This window comes from Arachis ipaensis, chromosome B03 (assembly GCF_000816755.2).
Source record: "Arachis ipaensis cultivar K30076 chromosome B03, Araip1.1, whole genome shotgun sequence".
Taxonomy (NCBI): domain Eukaryota; kingdom Viridiplantae; phylum Streptophyta; class Magnoliopsida; order Fabales; family Fabaceae; genus Arachis; species Arachis ipaensis.
This window is the reverse complement of record NC_029787.2, coordinates 37,116,489-37,125,377: the sequence shown is the minus strand read 5'-3', so window position 1 is coordinate 37,125,377 and position 8,889 is coordinate 37,116,489. Positions and strand designations below refer to the sequence as shown.

The 8,889-nt window shown below is 34.4% G+C and overlaps 1 long non-coding RNA gene across 1 annotated transcript; it reads right to left on the bottom strand.

Annotated features, from left to right (window-relative positions):
- On the bottom strand, nt 1,191-3,342 carry LOC110270118. The gene is made up of 2 exons (XR_002359248.1): nt 1,541-3,342; nt 1,191-1,458 (listed from the first exon to the last, which is right to left on the bottom strand). It is a non-coding gene; the product is annotated as an uncharacterized LOC110270118 (long non-coding RNA).

Below are 8,889 nucleotides of genomic sequence, written 5' to 3'. Positions count from 1 at the left end.
GGAGAGAGAGAGTGCTGAACTCTCTTAATTAGGAGAGGCTTGGCTGGGCTTTGGACCCAACTTGGGTCCGATTTATTCGATTTGGTCTGTTCGGCCCAATCTTGGGCCGATTTCTTTAAAATTGGTGTCGAAATTCTCGTTTTAAATTTCTCTATCACATTAAGCAATAAAAACCTCATTCTCTCCTTTTCTAGAATATATTTTAATTTATTAGTTAATTAGTCATTAATTAACCGGGTTTTACAAGAGAGTTTGCACTTTGAATTTTAGGGCTCATTACCATCGGATTTACTTGCGGATAAATCCGATGGTAACTAGTTTTGGGTCACCACAACGTAGCATTTCACTAAAATAGGTCTACCGGTGGAATGTTCCAACAGTAAATCTCTCGCTAACTTTTGAGCCTATTTCCCCTTTTTTTCCTCCAAGTATTACCGGCGAATTTACCGTAAAAAACGTGAATCCGCTAGTAACGATTTGACCTAATGAATTCCACATCAAAACCATTGGTAAAGCCAACGCTAATATGCGATGCTAAATCTGACTGTAAATCCTATGGTACTCAACATTTTTCTTGTAGTGAATACATTTTGTGATATTGAAGTGCTTGAAGTAAAGGCTAATTTTTTTTGTTATGCAAAGTGCATGGATCACAAGGTTCTACACAATCATTGTTGGGTAAAAAATTGTAACATCTTTTCATCACATCAATTTTATGTGCTAGTGCATGGCCTAACCTATATGCCAAAGTGAAAATGAAGTTGCAGCTCTTGATTGTGTGTGTAGAATGTATCAGATGATGGATGATGCTGATGCAGAAACTGGTGTCTCCATACAAGATTTTCAAAGGCATACAATCCTTTTTCTTTGCTCAGCTACACCAATCTTCTTCATTGTATGGAATTCCTGAATCTTACAATGTTTATCATCAAATAGAAATTGACATTTAAGAGCAGCAGTTAGTTTTGAAACTGACATGAGGTGGAACTTAAAACTGGGAATATACAAGACATTATTGAGATAAAAGACATCTGAAAATTATATAGTACCAGCAGTTTGAGTAATTGTGTGAGTGCCATTAGGTAGCCTAACTGGTACTGGATTAATTTGGTGAAAGGAATAAAAGAACTTGATGGAAAAGCAAACATGATCACTAGCTCCAGAATCAACTACCCAAGAATTTGGTTTAAAAACTGACTAAGACATGACATGAACAATACCTTAATTAGAGGGTAAGATTGTGATGGTTAGCTGATTTGTGCTATACAGAGGTTTTGGCACATCTGACTATTGAATGAGGACCAACAATGCATTTTTTGCTCTAAGGTGAAGAAAATCTCGGCTTTACTGTCCTCATCCTACGGATAAGCATCATTGCTGATTTCATCTTCAATACCATCAGCTAGTGTGTTACTGACATTGTTGCTGTCAAAATTCCTTCTCAAATGTGGAGGGAACCTGTGTTTTCAGTAACAAGTATCAACTAAGTGACCATTTTTAACACAAAGAGAGCATAGGGGCTGTGCTTTAGATCCTCTACCTCTTCCACCATTTTGTCCTTCCCTTCCTCTCCCCTTTCCTTTAGTTGGAGTAGCAAACTGTGTGGAACTTAGCATTGCTCTTCTTTCTAGAGGCTTAGCAATATGAAATTGCCTTTCTTGCTGCAAAAGCCAAAAGAAGGTAGATCTATATCTGGCAGGGGTTTTAGCAACATAAGTTGAGATCTAACAGCAGGGAATTGTTCATTTCGACCTCTCAAGAAACGAACCACATAGGTATCTTTGAGGTAGCCTTGCGTTGTTTCCAAGCCACAAATACAAGAAGTAGTGCAAGAAACACAGGGAGGAACGGGTCTAAAATTTTGCAATTCTTCCCAAACTGCCTTTAGCATAGTGAAATATTCAGTGATGAATAAAGCTCCTTGTCTCATTGAGAAGAGTTCTTCTTCAATTTCAGCAATTTGAAATATATCACCTTGATAGTAGAGGTGCTTAAGGTCTTGCCACAAATCAATTGCATTATTGTGCCACATTACACTTTGAGAGATATCCAAACTTAATGACAGATGAATCCAAGAAATTACATGAGTATTACAATGATCCCACGCCTCAAACATAGAATCATGTAGTTCAGGTTTTAGAATGGATTGATCGATGAATTTGTGTTTGTTTTTGGACTTGAGAGTCCTCCACATAGCTTTCTCCCAATTATGGTAAATTGGTAATGTCTATTAACTAATTTTATAGAAATCAATGAAAAACCACAAATCTCACTAGGATGAATAAATATGGACTGGTTGGATCAGAAACGGGATTTATGTTCGTTTGGAATTTGAGCTTGAAGTGCATTGATCTGACTTATCAGACTTTCCAATGCACTTAGATCGAGGTTTGTGACTGGTGAACCTTCTTCCATGGCAGCAAAACTGGAATCTGGATTCACCATATTCTCTCTTGAATAAAAGTCTTGCAAGTTTGATTAACCCATTCACCGCACCATGCAAAATTGTGTTTGGCAAGTAAAGAACCAAAGGAAGAACTTAAGATCTTGTAGAAGAGATGAAAGAAGAACGAAAGAAAGATTAAGGAATCAAAGAAGAAAAAAAGGGAATACATATGGCAGTAATCTAATTTCATAATGGTGAATCACACACTGTACATCACTAACTGGTGCTCAATATATACTAGCTAACTCAAGCTAGCTAATTATTTTCCTAACTAACTAGATAAATATCAAGAAACAGAAAGTTGTTAGGTCAGCAAACTTTCTTGACTAATTCTTCTTCTCAACTAACTTTGGGGTAGATTTTGAATTTTTCTCAGGTCTCATATAGCGTGAAGATGAACTTATGGGTGCAAGTTAGAGAGATATCTATAGTGACACCATTAAAACGAGTAAAATACTCCCTTAAAGTTTATTGTGGTCCTTGCTTTAGAGTGCTCAAATAATTGAAACCATTCATTCATACACACAAGATGAAGAGAAATGTTTGGTGAAGAGAATACTGGACAATTCTTGTAAAGTAGAAACAAAACTTGCATGTAAAGTAGAAAATAAAAGTAAAACAGCACACTGACAGAGTATAGGATCAGAATACCATTCAAAAGCATCATATATTGAAATTTGGTAATGTGCAACTTCTAGTCATCCATGCCATCATAAAGCTTCAAAATACGTGGTAACCTAAAATTAACAGGAAAAGGGGAAGCCATGATTTCTAAATACCCTAGTCCAAAAGAAACAGTGTTCGTAGGCAAAATTAGCATTGAAAATGTGTCCAGCCAACTGAGAAAAGCTTTGGTTTAGATGAGTCTGACTTGTGTTGTAGATGTACGATCTAAGTCTAAGCCTATTATTTTTTATAAGATTTTTTTAGGCTCGAGATTGACCTATTTAAAAGCATGACAAACCTATGAGGCCATTTAAAATCTTATTTCATGAATTGTAACTCAAAATAATAAGCTTTAAAAATTTAAATTGGCATTAGATATATTCTAAAATTTATAATTCATAATTAATTTATATATCAACTGTTGCTATAAAAGTCGGTCCTTTTTCTATCTTGACGAGGTGTTTAAGAATACGAATTATCATAAAAAGGAAATAATACTAATAGTATAAAACAAATTTTATACTATATTTGGAATAAATTTTTTAAACCTTTTTGGATCGATGTTATCAAATATTACTTTTTTAATCACATAATATATTTTTTGGGTAAAGTATTAAATTGGTTTCCTACATTTGGGCGTAATCCTGTTTTGATCCTTAAGGTCTAAAGTGTCCTATTTGATTCTAAAAAAGTTTCATTTAGCTTCAATGTAGTCTCACCGTGAAGTCAAAGTTAAATAATTAATGGAATGTCCTACATGACAACAGTACAAGAACAAAGTCGATAATCCGGAGAACAAGTATAAATTCCAGAGGCACAAAATAACCATGGATGTATCAATACATTTATTTATCATTCTCGTTAATTTTATAGAAAATAGTTCATTTAAATTGTAAATAAATAAATAAATAAATGTGGATCTTGTACTTGTTCTCCAGATTATCGGCTTTGTTCTTGTAATGCTGTCATATAGGATATTCCCTTAATTATTTAACTTTGACCTTACGGTGAGACAACATTGAAGCTAAATGAAATTTTGTTGGATTCAAATAGGACACTTTAAACCTTAAGGACCAAAATAGAATTACGTCCAAATGTAAAGAACCAATTTAGTGCTTTACCCAATATTTTTTTGTACATTTTTTATTTACTCCCATTTTAAAAGTGAATAACAATACAAGGCTATTTAAAATTCCATTTCACAAACTCTACTAGAAAAATCACTTTTAGCGGCTATTTATTTTGTTTTTAGCGACAATAAAAATAGCCACTGATACATTTATCAGAAATTAGACATTAACCGTCTTATTCTTTATTGCTAAAAGGTTTCAGCGACAATTATACAATTGCTGATAACGACCTTTTTAATGGCCGTTAAAAGTTATATTTTTTGTAGCCATTTTCTCGACAATTTATATGGCCACTAAAAGTAAATTTAAGATTATAATGTTATTCCTTTTTAGTTGTCATTGTAATTTCGCTAAAACTTTAAGTCATTTTTCAATTATATTATACTCAATTTATTAGAACTAACAACCTATTTTTTTCTAAAATCTCAAATTATTTTTTAAGACAATTATTATTATTATTTGTACATAATATAAATATACTAAAATTAATTCCTACAAAATAAAATATTTTATTAAACACAATATCATAACAAGTCTACATATCTAATCTAACGAATAGGTATTAAAATGTAAAAAATTAAAATAGTAATATCCAACAAAATATGTCTTATGATTGCAAAGCTACAATTATATGTGATTGCATATAATATTTAAGTTATAAGCACTAGCATTTACATTGCACATAATTCTACAAATACGTATTTTCACTATTCTATAATGATAATAAAACCTATCACAAAACTTTAGAGAAAAACAATGATAGAAAAGCATGTTATCTTCACTATTCAAGCTTCCTCGTGAAGAAGTCTTTGATCAAAATGCCACATACTTACAAGAAGTTTCTTATTATCTATATGCCAATAATGACTAAAGACTTTTTTTTTAGTTTTCCATGGTATCCCCCAATCCGACAGATCAATGACTAATCTGTCGTGGATCTGAGCTCCATTTAAGGGTTTGCCGCTGGCCAATGGGTTACTACATGCACAAGGCGGGATTCGAATCCCCACACTTACTTAAGCAGACGAATCAGCTGATTTTATTAGATAGAAAAGTACAAATTCAAACCTAATTTCAAAGGTTATATGGTGTTGGTTCATAGCTAGCTACTATTAGCATCAGGAATCTAATAATAAATACAACGATGTCAAATGAAAAAAACTTTATAATAAACAAATTTAAAGTATAAAATTTACCTACATAAAAGAATTTTTATTAAAATCTTGAGGCATAAATGAACTTGTTCAAACAAACTTACATAAAACTTGTCTCATAGAAGATAATTCAGTCAATATCTTATTTTGATTTTCTTTTATCAACTTCATTTCTTCCTCATGTTCTTCTTTTAGCACTTTGATTTTTTGTTATAATTTTCTTTCATCAACTTCTTATGTTTGCTTTTGATGCATCCATATCTTATAAAGTCAATAGAATTTAAAGTATACATTAATAGTAGAAGTATACCGTAATTTTTAAGTAGTTTAACGCATCACAAAAAAAATTATGAATATCATCAGATTTGCCGTCGGATTTACCGATGGACAGTACCAATAGATTTGACGTCATTTTTTCCGACAGTCATGACTAAAAATTTGTTCCCAAATAACTTATCATCGGAATCCATAGTCCGTCCCTAATTTTGACAGTAATAAAGGATGCGAAAATTTCCTTTATAAGCACCAATTTTACCATAAAAAATTTTCAACGGTAATATGAATTAGTGAAATGCGTTGTTTTGGAAAGCAAACGAGACCTTACTGTTAGATATATCTGGTAGTAAATTCGTCAGTAAAAATTGAATAAAATTCGAATTCAGAAGCCCTTCCCCCTCACTTGTGCAACTTCACCCTCTCATCTATCCTTCTCTCTCACCTTGGTTCTCCCTCTCAGCTCCCTTGTAACATCGCCGGTGTTGCCAGGGGTTCCATCACCGTTGCTGCCAGGGGTTCCATCGCCGTCGTTGCTGACTCGTCGTCACTGCTGCCTCGTCTTGGGTTGTTGTCACTGTCTTGGGTTCCATCACCGCTGTCGATGCTCCCTCGTGTTAGGTTGCCGTCACTGGCTCTGGTTCCATTGCCACCATCACTGCTGCCTCGTGGGTTGTTGTTGTTGTTGTCTCCTACTAGTCCTTCTTCTAAGTGCTACTGAGTCTTTTTCCTGCAGGTTCTTGAACCAAGTTTTCTTTTAATTCCATTAACTTTAGGTTAATTTAGTTTATGTTTGATTAGAATTTTAGTTTTAAATTTTGAATCATTTTTATGGTTGGTTCAATTTAGTTTTATAATTTTTGTGATTTAGGTTGTTAAGATAGGTTAGATTTAAGGTATTAGGTTTTAAGTTGTTTGGATATTTTCCTGAAAATGTTGCAAATTGCTGCTGCTAGCTAGGATATTGTACTTATTAATTGATGTTGAGAAAATGCTTAGTTTTTCTACTTGATGTGTTTCATGATTTTGCACGCCAAGTCTTTGAAAAATGCCTCAAAGAGCTCTTAATAAAATTTTGTTATTATGCATTGATGATTGAATGTGATGTGTTTTTAATTTTTTGAATGATTAAGGCTTTGTGCAATAGTACAAGATTAATAAAATTGGCCTTATGTAACTTAATTATGTCAACTTTGTATGTTTAATTGTCTGTAGCTACCATGTGATTTACATTAGTTGATTATGTTAGGCATATTAAATAGTGTTGATGTTAGATTGCTTGAGATGCTACTATTTGTAATAATTGAATTGTTGGTGTATATGTCATGATATAGTGCCATATTGGTTTAAGTTTTGATAATGATTGTTGTAATAATTGTTTTTGTGACCTATGTGTTTGCTGGTATGTTCTTTGCAGGCATGCCTACAAGCAGAGGTCTCACGAATCGGCCTCGTTGTCGAGGTAGAGGGAGTGTGTCTACTGGTATCCCTGTTTCTTTTGGGTCATTGCCCTCTACTCCGACTATCCCTGGGATGCCACAAGCAATGGGAACACTGGATCAACTGTTCATCAGGTCCCTAACCCCAACTACATGCCTCCTTCTACTGCGCCACCCCTGCCACCACCTCTATCTGCTCAGCAGCCCACAACATCAACGACAATGACACCTCCAGTGACAGAAACCATAGTGTTGGATTCGTCTCACGGATCCAAGCCAAATGCCCCTCCACCACCGCCCATCGTACAAATGACAATTTGGCCTGATGGTTTGAGGACATGAGTACTCTTTTAATGTCTTTCAAATGCAATGTAGTTAGTTTAGTTTAATTAGATTCATTTTTTTGCTTTTAGTAGATTTAGGTTGTTCAGATAGGTTTGATTTGGGTTGGTATGTTTGAACTGCTGAAACTATTTGCGAATTCCTGATTGTTGATAGATATTGTTGCTGATTTTGTATTGTATATTACCATAATGGTTTGTATGTTAATTGTTTAAGCGAATTATTGATGGATAGAGTTTTATGTGCCTTCTAATTATAGATGAAACTCTGTCAAAATTTCTAAACATCCTAAATATAGGTTTGAACTCCTGAAAGTGTTTGAGAATTCTTTATTGTTGATGGATGTTGCTGCTTAAGTCATATAATTCCATATTGGTTACTTCAAATAATTTTTTAGTAAACTATTAATCTTAAATTTTTCATTGATAGGTTTGTACCAAATAACAATGCATGTACACAGGAGTGTATTAATGTCATCAAGTTGAGGTACGACCACCCATGATCGAGCTACAAGAAGATCCTTGCTGACACGGTGACACCAGAGAGCAATGGATTTAGAAGTGGGCGGAAAAAAATCAACATATTCAAACTTTAGTTTATGTATTCAATTTTGTTTAATTATGTATTTAATTTTGATTAACTAGTGCTTAATATTCTTTGTACAGGAGAAATTTATATGGGACAAGACACATGATGTCATGATCAGAAAGATCTTCGACCATCGGAAGGTTAGGCGGCTCCAGTAGATGATGGACATCAAGAAGGCATTATATATCCATTGGGAGACTTGATAAACCACTATTTTATTGTTTATCTTGTGCTCAATTGAGTGGATTTTATCAATCTTTCATACACTTATTCATACTATTTGCATGGTTTTACATTCTCCTTCCTGATTTTGTGCTATGATTGAAAACATGTTTCTATTGGCCTTTAAATTACTAACTTTAATCCTCTCTTATTATCATTCGATGCCGTGATATGTGTGTTAAGTGATTTCAGAGATTACAGGGCAGGAATGGCATAGAGGATGGAAAGGAAGCATGCAAAAGTGGAAGGAATATAAGAAACTGAAGGAACTGCTAAAGCTGTCCAGTCTGACCTTTCTGCACTCAAACGGTCATAATGTAAGCTACAGAGGTCCAAATGATGCGGTTCTAGTTGCGTTGGAAAGCTAACGTCCGGGGCTTTGATTTGATATATAATTTGCCATATCTTCCCCGAAGTTAGGCGACGCGAACGCGTAAATGACGCGCCCATGTCGCATCTGCAAACTTCAATCTGCGCGGATGGGTGGACGACGCCTCCGCGTCACTTTCCCGCGACCTGAACGTAACAGAAATCGCAGGAGGCAATTTCTGGGCTGTTTTTGACCCAGTTTTCAGCCCAGAACACACAGATTAGAGGCTATAAAGTGGGGGAATGCATCCATTCATAAA